The following is a 19,992-nucleotide window of genomic DNA, read 5'->3' as shown; positions in this document are numbered from 1 at the left end:
CTAAAGCAATGGTGATTTTTTTTTAAAAAAATGTGATGTATCAAACAAGCTTCATTTCATTTCAGAGGAAACTCTGTGGCAGTGACAGCAGCAGATGTGTTATGACTTTTCATAAGCTGGTGATACTTGACATTGTCTTGCTTTTAGCATTGTTTCTAAGTTATGGACCAGGAAGTCCCCATTCAAATTTTGCTCTATAATGAGCTCACCAGTAGACTCTCAGTAGACTCTATAATGAGCTCACCAGTAGACTCTCAGCCACACTTGCAATATCAGAATAATACTGCTGGCCCACCTTACAGGGATGTAATGAATATGAAGCCCTTTCAGCACACTTAACTGTTATATGAAAACTAAATATTATTATTGCACATGTAAGTTACTGGGCATCTTGCTACGATTATACATTTTCACCACTTCTATCCTGATAGCTACATTTGTATTTTTAGATCAAGTACAAATTGTCTAACCACCCCCTTCCTATGAGGATATTATGCTTGAGAGAAATAGGCTCTCTCTGGAACAAAAAGATGTGAGTGATATAAATATAACTTTTATTATCACATGCGAAAACGTGTCACACTTGAAAAGCAAGCATTAGACACTTCTGTCACAGTCCCTCATCAGTTGAATCAGAGAAAAGATCAAACGCATCTATTTGCTGGTAATAATCTACACCTCAGACAAAATTTTTACATAAAGGTGGGCTTGTCATTCAAATGGCAGTGAGCAGGAAAACATATCACTTGATTTAATCATCGGGAGAACTGGTTGTTCGCTGCACATACACACACAAAATGCCTAGGCAGGGTGCTTCATATATTCAATTCACAAACCCCAAAAAGTCATTTTAAAATGCTACTTTTGGTCAGCAAGAAATATCTTCATGGAATTTAAATGGCATCTAGAGCTTTCCTGTAATCCTATAAGTATGGTATAGCCTTTGCTCAGAAATGAAGTGTTGTAAGTGGGAACGAACGGATTTGTTATTCTCCAGTGTTTCAGTTTTACGAACCTTAGCAAGGTTCTCAGCTGTTGAGCTTCTTATCACGCCACTGCAGACTTATGGCGCTTCAATTTAAAGCTTGTCGTCATCCAGTGCTTCCAAGTCTTAGGCAACAATCAAATATTAGTGTTCAGTATAAAAAGGCCCGGTATCCTAAGTGGCTTTCTGAAAGCCAACAAATCTTGGTCAGAGAAAGCAGGTCTTTAAAGTCATTATCTTTAACAGCAATGAAGGAAGTTCTTGGCACCTGTGGAAGTTGAAAACATCATTTTTGTCATAAGATAAATAAGCAGAAAAACTAAATAAGACACAGAAGTGTGACTATCAGGAGTCTCTTGGACCATAAATAATATCAATCTGACGACAGTTTGCAGTGAATGGTGTGACTTGCACTGATACAGTGATGGCAAGGGTTGCTTGAGAAAATGTGGGAATACTATCTGTCTGCAAAGAAGACTCTATCTGGAAATATAGAGTGTGATGTACATCTTCACTTACCCCTTCTTCCCTGACCAGGAAAAGGGGAGACACCTTTTGTGGTTCATCTGAGGTACCAAAATGTCTTAGGCTGGCCCTGTTCATAGATGAGTGATTTTCACCCTGTTCTCCTACACCCTAGTCCATTAAAATCCCACTAAATTCTAGAAATTCTAGAAAGAAGGCATTGAAGTAAATAATCTGGGGTGGGGGAATAATTTTTTTCCATAGGGCTGAAAGTTGGGGGTGGGACTTGTTAACTGTTTTGTGTTGCACCTTGAAGAATAATCAATTCAGGTTTCAGTCCTATCTCGGAGCAATCACTATGGAATTTAGTGGGACTTACCATACTTCTGAGTAATGTAGTTATTGCGGTATTAACCTACGCTAGAAATTTTGACAGCAGGGCTCCCTTCTAAACCAAATACACTTTTCAGTTTAGTTAGGCACTAAGTACTTATACAACGGCAATCCTTTTGTGTCTAAGCCTTTGCAAGGGAGGATGGGAAGAAAACTAGAACAATTTGTTACCACCCAAATGACCTCCTTGGTCCCACCCATGTGACCTTATTGGCCACAGGCTGTCCCACCTGGTCAGGGGCTTCCAGACACCACTGTTTATGTTGTTTTTAGTAGGATGTGTTGAGCAATATGGAAATTATGAGTTAGAAATGTTTTAAAATAACACACTTCCATCTTTGTAATTCTGCAAGGAACCTTGCAGAATTTCACATCATGCTACAAATACATTTTATGACTGTGTGTGTGTGTGTGTAGATATAGATGTGTATATACAGAGAGAGTCCAGTTCATAATTAGGCCATTGTTGGGGGGGGGGGAAGAGGGTAATGGGTTTTTAGAGAGAGAAAATGCATGTGCAGCTGAGCAAGAAACTGAGTAATATTGCCAAACGCAGAAGATATCACAGTATACAGAAATGGGAAGTGTTCCATGAAGAAGGAGGAGGGTGGGGGAGAGAATATGCTGAAGGCTATCACTAAGATTAGAAAGTTATAGAGGTTTTCACACACATTTACTTCCAGGCAAAGTGTCCTTTTCTATATGATTTACTTCAAATAGTCCGTATCAAAAATGAATGGGAACTGATCTCTAACATTGTGGTATGGATGGCAGGTGTCTGGGTTGGTGCAACTCAGAATCCAAGAACCTGTGACAGGTAAATCAACTGTAGAATTGCCTTGCGATCTGCAATTTAGATCTCAGGCTGTAGGAGCCAGTTTAGAATATAATCTCCACTTAATCCAAAGTGTTGTACCATATGGAGGCATTACAGATACCAACTTCTGGGGCTTTCCTGAATTGAGAAGCTGAACTAATAATTGGGATGGGGAAGGGAAGGGAAAGCAAAGATATCCCTAAAAGCAAAAGCTTCAGTTGTTGACATTTCTTTCTAAAAGTGCTGCTAATGGGGGAAGAAATGATGAATTACATGTGTCTTCCAAACCTGGGGCTGGGTCACCCACACTCCCAACTCTGCTCATTTGGATGCTTCTTCTTCCCCACTGATATAGCCTAGGCATGGGGATTAGCTAGAAGAGTACTGCCTGTTGAGGATCAGGCTCAGTGGGCAGAACCATTTTCCTGTAGTTCTGGGGGGCCCACCACATGAGAGGGCTGGGCACAGAGCCGAGGTATCCCTCTTCCTGCCTTGGCGGCTTCAGGCACACATTCCATGTCCATCACTTAATGATTCAATGTAAGATGGCAGGCAGCTCGTTCTGGGAACCAGCTCTGTTGAAAGCCCTTGTGATGAGGAAAGTTCTATACAAACCTGAACACTGGTAACTTCTCCACAGACACATGATGTGTGCATGTGTAAACTCATACAAACTTGTAAGACATCTCTCCCCCCCCCTCCATTTCTGTTTTGCTTTGGAATAAAAAATTATAAGAGAGGATTGCTGCTCTTTATCTACGTACCATTGTTAAACTCCTTACATTCCCAGATCATAGAATCTTAGGAAGTTGACTTATGTCCATTTGACTGAGAGTAGCTTTCCGAAATTTGAGTTAGATCTTTTACCACTGATCTACAGCCCCTCCCTTGATTTGTATTTATACCTAGGCATGGCTGAATGACACAGAGGTATAGCAATTCTATCTGTGTGGCAAAAGCCCTCGGACACCATCCTGTATCTCAGTTCTTCTATGCACTCTGGAGATCAAACTCACCTATGTTTGAGGGCCATCAGTAGCAATGACTCCCACTATCTCTTTGGCATTGCAATGACCAAGTTATTGGAGTGCTTCTATTTCTCTTCTCCTGCTAGCTGTCAACTCTCAACAATGCCCCGTCAACTCTCCTGCCTGTGCACATGAAATGGCAGGAGGAAGGAACTGTGAAACGTGTCATTCTTAAGAGCATGTGTCACAGAAGGAAGTGAACACCTCTGTCTTTAAAATGACAAGGCCTAGACTTTCCTGTACGAGCTCTCCATCACTCATATTATTATTATTTCTTGCACTTAATAGTCACTTGCTACACAAGAGAGGTCTCCCATAACATTTTAAAGAGCATAAAGCATGAATATAAAAGAACACATTGTAACTTTGTTTTTGTTTTTAAAGCTCATAAAGAATCCAAGAATCATAGCTGTCAAGTCTCCCCTTTTTTAAGGGAAATTCCCTTATGCTGAATAGGCTTCCTCGCAAGAAAAGGGAAAACTTGACAGCTATGCCAAGAATCCACAAACAACCTGCAATAAAGCAGCTACAAAAGCTTTGGCAGCAACAAATCAGATGAATAACAGCCAAAAACAAACATCATAATAGGCCTTCAAATGCCTTGGGGAAAGGTTACAACAGGCATCCCCAAACTGCGGCCCTCCAGATGTTTTGGCCTACAACTCCCATGATCCCTAGCTAACAGGACCAGTGGTCGGGGAAGATGGGAATTGTAGTCCAAAACATCTGGAGGGTCGAAGTTTGGGGATGCCTGGGTTACAAGATATTAGTAATGGCGCCAGGCAGACCTCATTGAGGAGAGCATGCCACAAATAGGGAGCCAAAACTGAAAAGACCCTCACTCCCTTTGGAGATTACTTGGGCTGTTCAGAACAGTTGGCTCTTGCAAATTTCACAAGATCTTATAAAATCTAAACAGCCCTTGCTGATACTGCAAAATAAGTTTGCATAAACACTTGTAAGTATCATTTACAATTTGGTCTCCGTTTTCCTAGGTGAATCTCTTTGCAATATCTGGACCTGGGCTTGATCCCTGCTTAGCACAACTCGATTCCAACACTCGGCAAGTGCAGGGTGTTGGGTGGATGTCACAACATAGTGTGAAATGTCCTCTTTGTATGCTGACAGAGCATATTGAGCAATATACCCTGAAAGGTGAGCACGGTTACTTCCAGATGTAATTGACAAAAAGGAAGCAAGATCTTTTGCTTAAAACAGCGGCTCTCTCAGAACTCACCATTGCTCTCATGTATGAACTGACCAAGTCAGCAAATATTCCGAGATGAGGACAAATGGCTATTAAACCTTTCTCCTTGGCTAGGGCACATTTTCTCATTGTCCTTCTTATTATAAAGCTGACTCAGTTCAACAGGAGTTTTTCTGCAAGAAGTTTTTTTTTAAAAAAAGAATGTTAAAGAATATTTAAGAATATTTATACAATACAGCCCTTACATTTCACCTTTTAAATAGTGTCACTTAGCCTGAAGCAAAATAGGCTTCCTAGCGTATTGTTTCCCTCCATTTTCTTATTTATAATGCTGTCCAATTGCACAAACTTCTAAATGCTGTAAACACAATATCCCTGAATCAGCAACGTGAGTTTTCAAGCAGAGGAGTGTCAAGGCCACTGAAGGAAAATAAGAGCTATTAATATATATACTGAGAAGCTTTGGATACAGATATAAACATATTTAGAATTGATATGTTAATAAGAAAGAAGGTAATAAAGAAAATATATTGCTGGATTTTAACACACCCACAGCCGGTTAATGTACCTTCAGGGGAGCATGAAAGAAAGTAGAAAAATTCTGGGTAGAGCTGCATACAAGCCTTTCATTTCTGGTTCCCCTTCACCTATTATACAGTATCTGACCAAAGACAAATCAAACATTGCTTTTGCCCAAACTGGCACTGTTCATAACCATTCCACCTATCCTTCAAGGAGCTCAAGGTGGCATTAATGAGTCTCATTTCCCCCATGTTATCCTCAAAATAACCCTATGAGGTAGGTTAGCCTGAGAAGCAGTGACTGGCCCAAGGTCACAGAGTCAGTCACCCAGTTCACTTAATAAATAGCCTACCATCTTATTCCTCATTCTGGAAAAAAGATGTACAAGTAAAGAAGACAGAGAAGGGGAATAATTGTTTCTCTCGGGTTCTGGAAATTTATGGGGTCCCTCATTAACTGTCTTGTGTTCCACCTTTAAGACTAATCAGTTCAGGCTTAATTCCTGCACCTACTTATAAGGGAGCAATCTCCATGTACAGTGGTACCTCGGTTTAAGTACAGAATTGGTACTGGAAGTCTGTACTTAAACTGAAGCGTACTTAACCTGAAGCAAACTTTCCCATTGAAAGTAATGGAAAGTGGATTAATCTGTTCTAGACAGGTCCACGGAGTACTCAACCTGAAGCGTACTTAACCCGAACTATGAGTGTAATTGGTTCTGGAAGTCCGTACTTAACCTGAAGCGAACTTTCCCATTGAAAGTAATGGAAAGTGGATTAATCTGTTCCAGACAGGTCCGCGGAAAATACTCAAACCGAGGCGTACTTAAACCGAGGTATGACTGTAATTCGGTGGGGCTTGCTTCTGAGTAAGGTACACTTATGGTGGCACAGATCCACATCTGGAATTGTGACAGCAAGGGACCCCTTCTGAACCAAAGGAAGACACTTTTCAGTGTAGTTAGTTGCTAACTATGTTTGTACAACTACAATAGTTAAGTGTCCACAGTATGTCTGCAAGGGAGGAAGATGGCAAGAAAACCAGGACAACTTGGCCACGCTCCCAGTACCTCCTAGTAGCCCTATCAAGTCCAGTGGGCAGCAGCTGTGACTGTGTAAAGTAGTCCTCAGATAAACTCATACAAATGTAGTTTTGTTTCTAGTTTCTTTATATATATATATTATTTTATAACATAAGGAAAGGGGGAGATTTTTTAAACAAACCCAGCTGACGTTAGCTATAAGAAAACGCCATCAATCCCAATTGAAATGTATGCTTATGATTTATTTAACTTCACCTGCTGCCAAAATAGTACCTTTGAATGGATATGGGCAGTCAGCCCAACAAGCAGACTGATTCAGATTGATGACCGTAAGCCATGTTCAAATGCAGAATGAATAGTGAGATCTTCAGATCACTGAGCTTTAGGTGGTGGATATTTGTCCTTCCAGCCTTATCATATACAGTATGTCTCTTAGCCACCATTAGAGCTCATAGAATCTATTTTGGTTGTCGATGTGTTAGTTCCCACACCTCAGGGATATAATTGGAGATTGCATGTGCATCCACAGTTATCAATTATTTCTCCAGAAAGTCCCTTCCGTCGTAGGAGGAGGGGAGATTGTGGGCGCCTCGTGCACTCCATTGGCTGGCTCCCGGACGCGGCTCTCCCTTGGTGTGTCCAATCAGGACGTTCCAGGGGGGCGCGGCTTGCAGATTTAAACAAGCCCACGGCCGGGAAACAGCCTCTCTTTTTCTGACCACCAGCCACGACATTTTCCCGCCCTCCCTCCCCTTAGGCAAGGCTCTCTTGACATTGTTATGGACATCTGTTGGTCACCGTTGAGGGGCCTGGTAGGAATTTTCCCACTTGGCAAATGGCTCTGGCCTGGTGGTTTTCACCTACCTCATAGCAACTCATCACAACTTTGGTTTTGGCGGTAGGCATTGGATTATCTCTGAAAGGTTACAGGTGGGGGGGGGAGGTTGCTGCCATCACCTCCCCCCAAAATGCTGAAGGGTACTCCCTTAAGGAGTCCGGGGCATGGCCATGTCCGAAGCCGTGGTAGGTGAGGGCCTAAGGCACGACCCCTAGCGGTGGCCCCAGGGTGAGTTCCTAGTTGATCTGCATCGCAGGGCTCACCCAACGGTGGTTAACCCTTCACTGACTGCCAGCAGAGTGGGCTGGAGTCGGATATAGACGGGTAGATCCAATGCCTAAGCCAATACCTCTCTACATCCGTAATCAATAAAGTTGTGGCCTTGAGTATTTTCAGTTTAAGTACTCCGCGGACCTGTCTGGAACGGATTCATCCAGTTTCCATTACTTTCAATGGGAAAGTTTGCTTCAGGTTAATTACACTTCAGGTTAAGTACAGACTTCCGGAACCAATTGTGTTTGTAAACCGAGGTACCACTGTATACAGCTTTTTTTGCAACATTTTATTAATGCACTTCAAACACGATCACATTAAGGATGCTTTTTCCAGTGTGCATCAGTAATGTAAAGAGAGGAGAGGCACAAATAAGCAGATGGAATTGAAAGCTGCAGCAAACAGCAGTCTGTGCAAAATTTGGAATAATATGTAATGTAAACTGAATATTGGAGGATTCTTAATGCATTGGTTCTACTTTGGAAATATAATCAAGTAATTTAGCACTCCAATATTCTGGGAGAAGTTCAGAGGAAGAGAATTTTTGAAACATCCCTCCTCACTGCTAGACACCCAAGAACTGTACAGCCAAAATACAGAGGCAGAAGGTGGATTGAGCTGGTGCTCAACATGAGAAATTGAGGTGTCATGCCAATTAGAAAAGCCCTTTGATCATGAGAAGAAGTACATTTCTGCTGGCGCGACTAGAATGGCTCAATCATGGGTGAAGAGCCTGTGGCTACCCAGATGTCTTTGGACTACGGGTGCCCATTGGCTATGTTGACTTGGGTTGATGGCAGTTGGAATCCAATGACTTTGGGCAAGCAACAGGTTCCCTACACATGGGCTAAACAAAGGGTACTCCATCCTTCATATTATCCTTCACTGGTTTTGTGGTCTTCCATTTGGCAAGATGGTTTTAGAAGGACAATGGGATACAGTCAATTACTGTTAAGAAAATCAAGATATAACATTGTATAATTCTGGTTACAGGTAGGTAGCCATGTTGGTCTGGGTCGTCATCAACAGCTATCAGTCAGTCAATCACCCACTTCCACCACCCTTCTGAGAGATACCCCCTCCCCACCCCACCCCCTCCCCACCCCTTCTCCACATAAGCGCCTGGGGACTCCTATTTCAGTGTATCTGAAGAAGTGTGCATGCACATGAAAGCTCATACCAAAATAAAAACTTAGTTGGTCTTTAAGGTGCTACTGAAGGATTTTTTTTATTTTACATTGTATAATGTTTCTGTAGTATTGAATAATGAACTGTTTTTCATTCTTCTGCATTTTTTACATTGTAAGGATTTTCTCTTTAAGGAACGTAATTTCAGTTTCCTATTACAAGTAATTGGAATATGTTTTTATCTCACTGCAGAGTCCACTCATATGAAACATGAAAGTAGCATTTAAAACAAGAACAATAAAAATACAAAAAGCCTCCGCAAAATCTCTAATGTTCCTCTTTCATCAGTGCTACAGGATGTAATTTGAATTAACTTTTTCCTGTTTTGTCCAGTATAGTCACCATTTTGACAAGCACGTTTCTTGGGGGGTGGGGGGTGGGACAGGAAGTCTGACTATTCAGAAGCCACAGCACCATGCAAAATAGTAGCAATTGAAAAGAGTTCTTGAGATGGAGTGTGTGTGTGTGTGTGTGTGTGTGTGTTGTGCCACAACTGTGCCTTGAAAAGAATAAAATCAGCATGAGATGGACAGTGATCCAAACAACTGACTATAAAGTTCATGTTGCATTGTTCTAAAGCACAAAATACTGTGGTACACCAATAGCAGACCCTTCAAATGTCCCTATTATCATCGGAGAAATGTTGGAGGGTATGCAATACAAGGCAATTTCAGAGTTAAAACATATGAAGCAAGACCATTCCAGGTCTGCTTCAGAATTCTGCAGGCCAAGAAAAAAGAGGGGGGAAATCTCAGGTGTTGGCTAGGTGGCAGGGAGAACCCTTGACTAGTCTATTGTTTATCTCAGCTTCTTTCTCTACATAATAGATCATTTCCCCTAAAAATTGGTTGGGGGGGAGCAGGATTTGTTTCAGTATCATGTTATTAGGTATCCAACTTCACCCATTGTGGATGATGGCTGGCGAAGCTAAAAGCCAGCACAATTACTTGAGCAGGTAGCAAATGCTGCACAGAAACTGAAAGTTTGTGAGTGAAACATTCTGAGCCAGTCCTAAAGAGAATTTCTATTTTTTTATCGTGTCAGTCCATAATCTCAGTATGAGCCTCTCTCTCTCCCACCCTCTCTCCCTTGCTTCCTTCTTCTCTCTCTCCTGCCTGAGCTCATCCACAGGATCTGAAATGTCTCCCAGCCCTCTGCCGCCTTCTTCAAGTAGCCGTGAGCAGGTGATGCCAAAACTCTGAGTGCTTTTATACATAATGCCTGCTGTGAGATTCTTAGTTCTCACTATTTTCTGCACATGGTCTCCACTTTGACGAGGTCAGAGGAAAGGAGATCAGAGTAGGCCTTGATGTTTTTTGAATGGTATCACTGTCTTTTCTACGTTGTGATCCAGCTGGGAGCCATAGAATGGAGGCAACTTACAGGTGCTTCGTAGAGGGCTTGCCATGGTTCACAGCTTCTAGCAGAGACACATTCTGTGCTTACTAAATGTATTTTATACTGCCCAGTTCACCAAGGCCACTTGGCACATTATAGAGCCTTTTGCTTGGGAAATACATGCTTTCCAACTGTGCCAAGTCTTTCCTTAATAACCACGTTGAATGGACAGCACCTTTTGGATAGGTGGACCAAACTGGCTACCCTTTAATTAAGGGTACCCTTCTCTCCTGCCTTACAGAGTACAGTCCTCTGACTGAAAAGCTGTTCTGTATTAGAACGAGTCCTCTGTTTGAACTGGTTGTCCTGTCCAAGGCCAGTTTAAAGATGGAAGACAAGGCCAGTTTAAAGACAGGAAGATGAAGTTGCCAGTCTGGACAGCGGACTGATCAGGCACACTGACCGCCTAGGCTGCCCCCATACCACACATTTAAAGCACATGACTTTCCCCAAAGACTCAGTGAGCTATAATTGGCAGCACCCTTTACAAACTACTGGAGGAACTCATGTGTGTGAAATGTGTTTTAAATGTATGGTATATGCAGCCCTGGTCCCTGGTCACAGTCTTCACTACTATGGTTGTCTTGTAGTTCCATTTAATTCATCGCTCTTTCTAAATTTGCAGCTATGCATGTGAATCAGCATCTGCAAATCTTATACAAGTCTGTATTCTATCCACATTTCCTCTCAGTATGTAGTCACCCTACTCTTAATTCCCTCAGCTTTTCTAAAAGTCCATCTCCTCCAGGCTCCTCCTGCCCCTGAACTGTTTCTAAGCCAACTTAGAGCTAATATTTTAAGAATTGGTGCCTGGCTTTGCTTTATTCCTCCTCCCCCCCCCCCCAAGTCCTTTTTCCTTGTGTGTTTTGTTTTTAGATCGTAAGGCAGGGGCTGTCTCATTTTAATTTATTTAATAAAAGCACTTTGGGGAACCATTGTGGCTGAAGAGCAGAATACAAATGCTCTAAATAAGTACCTCATTTTCCCTCTTTCATCTTAGTGTCTTAACAAATGAAACTGATTTGCAAAATATTTAAATAAGTACCCTAATAATTGTCATCACAGTCCTTTCTGTGTAAGAGGTTTCAGCGGAACTGAACTATACTCCTGGGAACTATAGTGCAGCCTTCAACAACCCTTTACTTCAGCCCTCTATTTGCTGTAGTTTTGATGGTAATTCTCTTATGTGGATCACCAAGAACTGTGTTACACATCTTGAATCATCCAAACTGGCTCAGCCCATACCGAACCGGATAAATTAATCTCACACAAAATGAATAATGAGATGATTTGAAGTTCAGGTCAGCTTGTATGGCTCTAATTGGTTGTAACCTTTCCATTTCTTTTAACACTAAATTCATGTCATCAAGACTCTGTGAAGTTCGATGCACAAATAACCTTTCAAATTAATACCTAATTTGTCTACTTTGAAGTGCAAGCAATCATTGCCGAGGTCAGAAAATATATTAACAATTACACCACTTACAGCTTCAAATGTTGATTACCTTCCTTTCAGGTGTCAAATGATCAGTGTGAGAAAATAGGTGTCCCTGGATATCGAACAAATTCCCTCACAAGCTAATGTCAGCAGAATATCAAAACAATGTTGCTGTTGCTATTTAAAAATAAAAAATAGGATATCCCATTAAAAATACTGTAAAAGATTGCTAACAAAGCTATGATTAAGTTAGGAGGCAATGTGCCCTGGAATTTCCCTATATTATTGCAAGATGTACCCTTTGCATGAAATATGATGACCAAAAGATACTTTACTTGGAACAAACAAACATTAGGCATTAGAAACGTCCACCAGAAATCTACATCCTCAGGGTCTGGTCTCTTGAGCAAGAGTTCCCAAAATGTGATTCATGAGTTTCATTCAGGTGGTCCCAAGTGTGTCATAGAATCATAGAGTTGGAAGAGACCACAAGGGCCATCCAATCCAACCCCCTGCCAAGCAGGAAACACCATCAAAGCATTCCTAACATATGTCTGTCAAGCCTCTGCTTAAAGACCTCCAAAGAAGGAGACTCCACCACACTCCTTGGCAGCAAATTCCACTGTCAAACAGCTCTTACTGTCAGGAAGTTCTTCCTGATGTTTAGGTGGAATCTTCTTTCTTGTGACTGAATTCAAATTGTAATTCAATAAAATGCAATATGCAAGAAACAAAAAAAGCAATATACAATATGCAAGAAATAAAAGCAGCAATAAAAATGCAATTAGAAATCATGCAGCGCAGTATGTGATAAAGTCCTCAAGAGGCAGAAAAATAAGCACATGGTCCACCATGACCCTCAGCAATTTTCAAGTGGTTGGTGGAGAAAACATTTGGGAACCACTGCTCTAGAACGCTGTGTAAAACTTGAACTGGAAATAACCCTGGTGAGTTGGGGGGGGGGGGACATAAATGTGGACTGGATTCCGCACCTTTACACGTACCATCAGCCAACATAGGATTCCACTACGTAGGTAGGAACAGGCATTACAAATGTGTGCTTTATATGTACAGTAATGATCCCAGAAGAATCTGCAGACTTTTGGCATGGCTGTTGCTTCTCAGTTGCTGCTGCACAGCTGCCTCCCCGATGCCACTCGAAGTATGTGCAAAGAGGAATATATAATTCCAAGAACTTGTTGTCGTTTAGTCATTTAGTCGTGTCCGACTCTTCATAACCCCATGGACCAGAGCACGCCAGGCACTCCTGTCTTCCACTGCCTCCCGCAGTTTGGTCAAACTCATGTTCGTAGCTTCGAGAACACTGTCCAACCATCTCATCCTCTGTCGTCCCCTTCTCCTTGTCCCCTCCAGGGAGTCTTCTCTTCTCATGAGGTGGCCAAAGTATTATGCTTCTTTAAATCCCAAACGAGTGGAAATGGTTGAAACATGTGCCCCTTTTTTTGGCATGCATTCCTAGAGCATATGTGTCAGGCCATTTTCCACACTTAGTTATATGCCTGACAAAAGATTTACAAGAAAAAAGAACAAATGTTTATTGTATTTATTAGGGAGTGCATCTCAGTAGCCGCACAGTGCAAAGGGATCCTAGAATGGAAGATTTAGTTCAGGCATAGGCAAACTCAGCCCTCCAGTTGTTTTTTGGACTACAACTCCCATCATCCCTAGCTAACAGGACCAGTAGTCAGGGATGATGGGAATTGCAGACCCAAAACAGCTGGAGGGCCGAGTTTGGGGGTGCCTAATTTAGTTGCTTTAGCATGGGCTTACTTAAATCTTATGATATCCTTATTTTGAATCTGAATGCAATGGAGTTGCATTTTAATGTGTTCTGGATTTTGAACAACTAAGTAACAGGAAGCAGTGGCATTGAAAGAGGCACACATAGTAATTACTACACTGCACATCACCCACAGCCTAAATGCAACACAACACCTTAATTCAAATTGTGCCCTAAATGCACACGCGCGCGCACACACACCCCTCTGCAATTTATACTCAAAAGAACAGTGTGTGGTAGGTTAGCTTCAGAGACAGTATAGCGGTACCTCATTTTAAGAACAGTCCTGTTTGCGAATGATTCAGTTTACGAATTCCGCAAAACCGGAAGTAGTGTCCCAGTTTGCGAACTTTACCTCGGTCTAAGACTGGAAGCCGAACAGTGGACGGGCACCAGCGGCAGAAGGCCTCATTAGGAAAGCATGCCTCGGTTTAAGAACAGCTTTGGTTTAAGAACAGACTTCCGGAACGGATTAAGTTCGTAAACCGAGGTACCACTGTACCTGATCCGAGGCCACCCAGTGAGTTTTGTGACTCAGTGAAGATTTGAGCCCTGGCCTGGGACTCAGCTACATTAGTCAAAATACAGTTATTTGAATGCATTATTAACATGCAACCCCAGATGGCACCAGAAAGCACAAAACTTTTCTATAGCATTTTTGCATAGGTTCCCCCCTTTTTGTTATAATGATTTAATTTCTGACTTATTTATAGCACTTTTTCCTGTGTGTAGATCCACCCTTGGTCTCCATGGTCCTAGTCCAACACTACAGCTACTACACCGCACTGGATCTCTTTTGTTTGTTTGTTTGTTTGCTTGCTTGCTTGCTTGCTTGCTTGCTTGCTTGCTTGCTTGCTTGCTTGCTTGCTTGCTTTTTATGTGAGTGTCCCATATATCCTTTCCTGACCCCTTGGAGAATTGGTAGGATATAAATGTAAAATGTAATACATTCTCTGGTGTTTCTTAAAAGTTGTCAGGATAACTCTTGGCCACATGGCTTCTGGATAACAGAGGTGGGTTTCTGTTTTGTTTTATAAAGCTGGTGCAAAGGAGAGAGAAAAGAGTTCTTTCCAGAAGAAACAATAAAGTTTCCTTCTCCCACCTTCCCCCCCCCCCAAAAAAAGAAACTCCTTAAAAGATGAGGGTCCTGCAGGGAAGAAAAATTTGCACACAGCATGTGGTGTTTTGAAAGTAGTTTGCTTTGGCTTTCTATTTTGAGTACTTATCACATTTTATGCAAATAGCTCTAACAGCCCAAGGATATATGACAAAACTAACCCAATTCAACACTGACAACATTTGTTATGTACTGCAAAAGTTCTTGACAGAGCTGGAGAGCAAAAGAAAATAACTTCAGACAAATCGATCAAAATCTCTCCTAACTTCAAAACACAACGTATGGCTAAGCTGCTATGTTCTGCGCCAGGTTTTTGTACTCAGAGACTGCAAATATTTCCTGCTGCTGGAATGAAAACGATGGGTAGCATTAATGAATTATTCCTATGGTTTAATTTTCTTTTTAAGAAAAAATCAGTATGGTGGAAGCATATTGAAAGAACAAATGTTCTGCCTTCTGTTCTTGAATCTATAAAATCGTGATGGAGAAAAAGGAACAAGATTGAAATTAATGCCCTTGCTTTTTATATTACAGGCAGAAAGAAACAATCAATTTGAACTGGACATAGATACTCCGAAGTATCTCTTAAATGCTATATCCAGGACTATGGGTATATTTTCCCTTGCTAGGACAGAAGTGGGAGCCCACCAACCAAAGAGACGTCAGCATCATCAGTTTTAACAGGACCAAATACCAGCAGCAAGAAGAAACTGAATCTACTTCCCTCTCTCCCACTGCAGACAACAGCAGTGAAGAAGAAGAAGAAGAAGAAGAAGAAGAAGAAGAAGAAGAAGAAGAAGAAGAAGAAGAAGAAGAAGAAGAAGAAGAAGAAGAAGAAGAAGAAGAAGAAGAAGAAGAAGAAGAAGAAGAAGAAGAAGAAGAAGAAGAAGAAGAAGAAGAAGAAGAAGAAGAAGAAGAAGAAGAAGAAGAAGAAGAAGAAGAAGAAGAAGAAGAAGAAGAAGAAGAAGAAGAAGAAGAAGAAGAAGAAGAAGAAGAAGAAGAAGAAGACGACGACGACGACGACGACGACGACGACGACGACGACGACGACGCTGGCTGGTGTGCCGCAACGTGCGGCGACGAGAAGGATGATTTGCTGCCTTGTCACGTGCCTGGCGGCCGCCATTACATGGCACTCACCCGCCGGAAAGGAAGCTGGCCGGGTCACGGCACGGGGCGAGGGGCCGCTGCACCGGGCGCAAAATCTGGGAGGGCGCGCTCCGACGTTCGCACTCGCTTCCAGTCTAGTCCCGCGAGTGGCGAGCGCAGCACAGCGCTCCTTGGCCGGCCAGGCTAGAGCACGAGAAGGCAGAGAGCAGGCCCGTTCCTCCCTGCGCACCCCAACCGCCGCCAGAGTTGGAAGGGACCATGCAGTAAGCGAGGCGCGAGGCGGGCAGGAGAGGCGGCCCGGGATCAGGCCGAGCGGGCGCGGAGCGGAGGCGGCGTTGGCCATGGCCCTCCGGCGGCGGTTGGTGTGCGCAGGGAGGAACGGGCCTGCGCTGCGCCCGAAAAGTGGTGCCTCTGAGGGGAGGGAGGGAGGAAGGTCTGGCAGGGGGAGAGAAACACCCAGGACGCGCCTCTTTCCTCTCGAGGGGAGGGGTCTCCTGTGAGCCCCGCGTGGCACCCTCGTTCCCTCTTGGGTCGCGGAGTCGGGGCCCCTGCGAGGCTCCCCTCGACCCGAGGGCTTTTCATTCTGCCTTTTAGCAGCGCTGTAAGTGGCCCTGAGGCCTTTGGGCATGAAGGGCGTTTCGGGCACTTGAGCAATGGCAGCAACGACCCTAATGCCGGGGTCTCCTTCCCCCCATGTTCCCCCCTAACTCCTGAGAATGTTTGTACTGTGTGGCAAGGGAAAAAAATTAAAAAGAGCCACCCAGGCTTAAAGTCAACAAAGGGCATTAACAAATGGCCTATATATAAAGAGAATTACTTTATATATAGTCAATATAGGCACAGAGTTAAATTTTTTAACTTTTTTAATGGTGGTGTACCTCGTGATTTTTTTCATGGAACAAGTGTGCCGTGACCCAAAAAAGGTTGAGAAACACTGCACTACACCACACTGGCTCTCAAAGCTGACATTGCTTTTTGATCTCTTTGATATGATAGGAAGATCCTTGTCCACAGCAATATCCATGCAATACTGTACCTGCAGTCTGCTCCTCGTGCACAAGGAACCATGGATCAGACCGAAGCCATTGCCTTATACAAAAGCCTATAGACAGTGGCAGCTCCTTTCATGTTTCCATGGGTGCAAAATTCCATGCCAGTCATTTGCAGAGTAGTGAGTTTCCTTAGATAGCTGTGACTTTGTAGCATCTGTTAATTAACAAATGTGCAAGCTGAACTGAAAGGAACAGTTGGGTAACCAGACAGGCAGCAGACTAAAAGCAAGAGCGATAGGAGATACCGATTTTAGTTACTGGATTGATTTCAACTCTGGACATGGGGCGAATAAGCAGACACTGGCAATTTCCACTCCTGTTTCTGTTTCTGTTGGAATTCTAAGACTTCCCTAGTGCTGAGCAAACAACTTATTCTATGTGAAGTAGTTTTATTCCACCTTTCCTCCGAAAGACTTCAGTACAACTAACAACGATCAATCCAAACAGCATGAAAATAAAGCTAATAATACATTTTTTTAAATGCCATATAAAAATCCCATAGTATGAGAGTTCGTATGGGAAGGTACCATTTCAGAAAGAAAAACCAAATGATACTTCCCATTCACATCAATAGGTCAACAGCATAGCTGCCAAGTTTTCCCTTTTCTCGCGAGGAAGCCTATTCAGCATAATGGAAAATCCCTTTAAAAAAGGGATAACTTGGCAGCTATGGGTCAACAGCTCATTGAAGGCAATGAGTTTTAGGCATGCTGAATGGTAGGTAGTTTCTTTTGACAATTATTTTACATTTTATGAAATGCAGTGCTTTTTGCCATTTAACTTTCATTTCCTTTTGATATGATGGTGGGGGCATAATTTTGTGGCTGAAGCATTTTCTTATCAACGCAGAATTGCCACCATAATTTAAGGCATTATAAATATAAATGGGAACGAGGCACAAACATTTCCCACAGTCAGCACAATACAACATTAAAATTTCATCTGTTCCTTTCCAATCTCAAAAGTGAGATTGGCCACATCGTTGCAATAATCATCCTATAAAATCTCATCTTATTTGAATGAATTATTACTTTTTTCTTTCGTTCTGGTCTAATGTCATTTTTACTGCACATCCATGAAAGTTTTTACTGTTAAAAGCTGGATGGGACGAAAGTCTCTCAAGCCTCTTATCTGCTTCAGAAAATGGTTTAAAGTATATCAAAGAATATATTTTTTAGAACAATATAATTTCTCTGCAATATATTTTTAAAACCCTAAAACTTGGTTAATTAGCTGTAGTAGTATATTATATTTGTTCATGCTGAGTAATTGCATCTTGTAATTTGTTTATTTAAAAAATACAGTCAAGGTTCAGTCATTTGTGGATATTAAAGATGCCTCAACTTTGCCTGAAGTTTTTGTGTGTGTGTGTTTCTAAAGCAACTTACAGAAAAGCAAACTGTCATAGTTATTCATAGCCATTGTCAAGCTCAGTTTGTAGTAATTGTTGCTACCGTAGTAGCATCTGATATTAGGTAAAGGGACCCCTGACCATTAGGTCCAGTCGTGACCGACTCTGGGGTTGCGGTGCTCATCTCACATTATTGGCCAAGGGAGCCGGCATACAGCTTCCAGGTCATGTGACCAGCATGACAAAGCTGCTTCTGACAAACCAGAGCAGCACACGGAAATGCCGCTTACCTTCCCGCTGGAGCTATACCTATTTATCTACTTGCACTTTGATGTGCTTTTGAACTGCTAGGTTGGCAGGAACTGGGACCGAGCAACGGGAGCTCACCCCGTCACGGGGATTCGAACTGCCGACCTTCTAATCAGCAGGCCCTGGGCTCAATTAGATTACAGAATTTGGATGCGTACAATTGCTCAGACAACACTGCAATTGATTACATACAATCAGTTAAAACACACATGATTAATTCATTTAAAATTCTCTACTCAGATGACAGCACTTAGTTGAGTATCACAGTGTGAGGTCGTTGCAAAAACACAACAACCACTTTTCTCAGATTATGTGGACATCAAGCTGAATGACCTTCATACTTGCCATCTCTAGATTTGAAATTCTGTTGTGAAAGTTGATGATGAAAGGTCAGCACAAGGTCAGTAGCTGTCTTGCTGCTCTGACTTCAAGGGACAAATAGATCAGGGCTCCTGATTCAGCAATTCCAGCCAGTGGCTGGGAGGCTGCCAGTGCTTAGGCTTCCCCTGTGAGGCTGCTGACTCAGCCTCTCTTATTCCCTGCCCTGCTACAAAAGCACATCTCTCCTTTGATAAACAATGCAGCCATTAAAACATTCAGGTTAATTATCAACATTAAATCCAGAAGAGTCAGAAAGGAGAAATGTGCTTTTGCAGCAAATTTATAGTCAGACAACTTCCAGAAGGCTAGCCCGGATTGTTGTTTGTGCTGCACAAACCTGAGAGTTTTGTGGGGCCTTAAACACTAGCTGATGAAGTGGACTCAAGTCCTCGAAAAGCTTATGCCATGAATACACTTCTCGTTATTAATATTCCACAAGACTCCCTGGTGCCAGAGCTGAGGAACAGCTCACAAAATGAAACTTGGGAGAGAGAGAGAAATTCAAATGTAGCTAGCCTATCAAGAAAAATAAACATGTTGTTTTTGTTAAAGACACACACAACCTGTAATAACAACAATGACTTCAGGTTACATATGCGAGAGATTATGTATGTAAATTTGATTTGTTCGCACTATAAACAGCCTCTGTTGACGTTGAATGTTGGTCCTGGGAGAATGTTGGTCATCTGTAATTCCAGAAATATGAGCCAGAAGGCAGAGCCTATCATAGTATGTTGCCCAGAAAATGTCCCAGCCTGACCTAGTTATTCCAGATACAGGAGAACCAATGGGCAATCTGGACTAGTGGAGTCACTCTGGAACCTGGGAATACGTAACTGTCATGGGGCAACAATTGTGCCAGAGCTTTGAAAAAAGTTTGGTCCCTGCATGACTGCAATAATTTCCCCCCTGCAACATGTACACCAAAGACAGAAAACAAGAAATGGCCACCCTCTGCAGTCTCAAGAGACACTCCATATTAAAGGTGGCACTATCTAGCAGTAGGAGCTTCACTCTTAGAGTGCAAAGGCACCACAAATGTGCACATTTACATACTGCTTATGTAGCAAACTTTGTTTGCAGGGGACGAGGTATAATCGCAAAATCTGTTCTGAAGGGTTTAGGGTCTCTCTGCAACAGAGTTTGGGGTTGCCAAGGGAAGAAGAGAAACTTGAAGTCTTATTGAGGAAGTGGATTTCTGCTGCACAACCAGGCAGACTTCACTGGATATAACCCATATTATTTTGAATACTGGAGAATACATTTATGACAAAACA

This window comes from Zootoca vivipara, chromosome 5 (assembly GCF_965207765.1).
Source record: "Zootoca vivipara chromosome 5, rZooViv2.hap1.1, whole genome shotgun sequence".
Classification (NCBI taxonomy): domain Eukaryota; kingdom Metazoa; phylum Chordata; class Lepidosauria; order Squamata; family Lacertidae; genus Zootoca; species Zootoca vivipara.
This window is presented reverse-complemented; position numbering follows the sequence as displayed.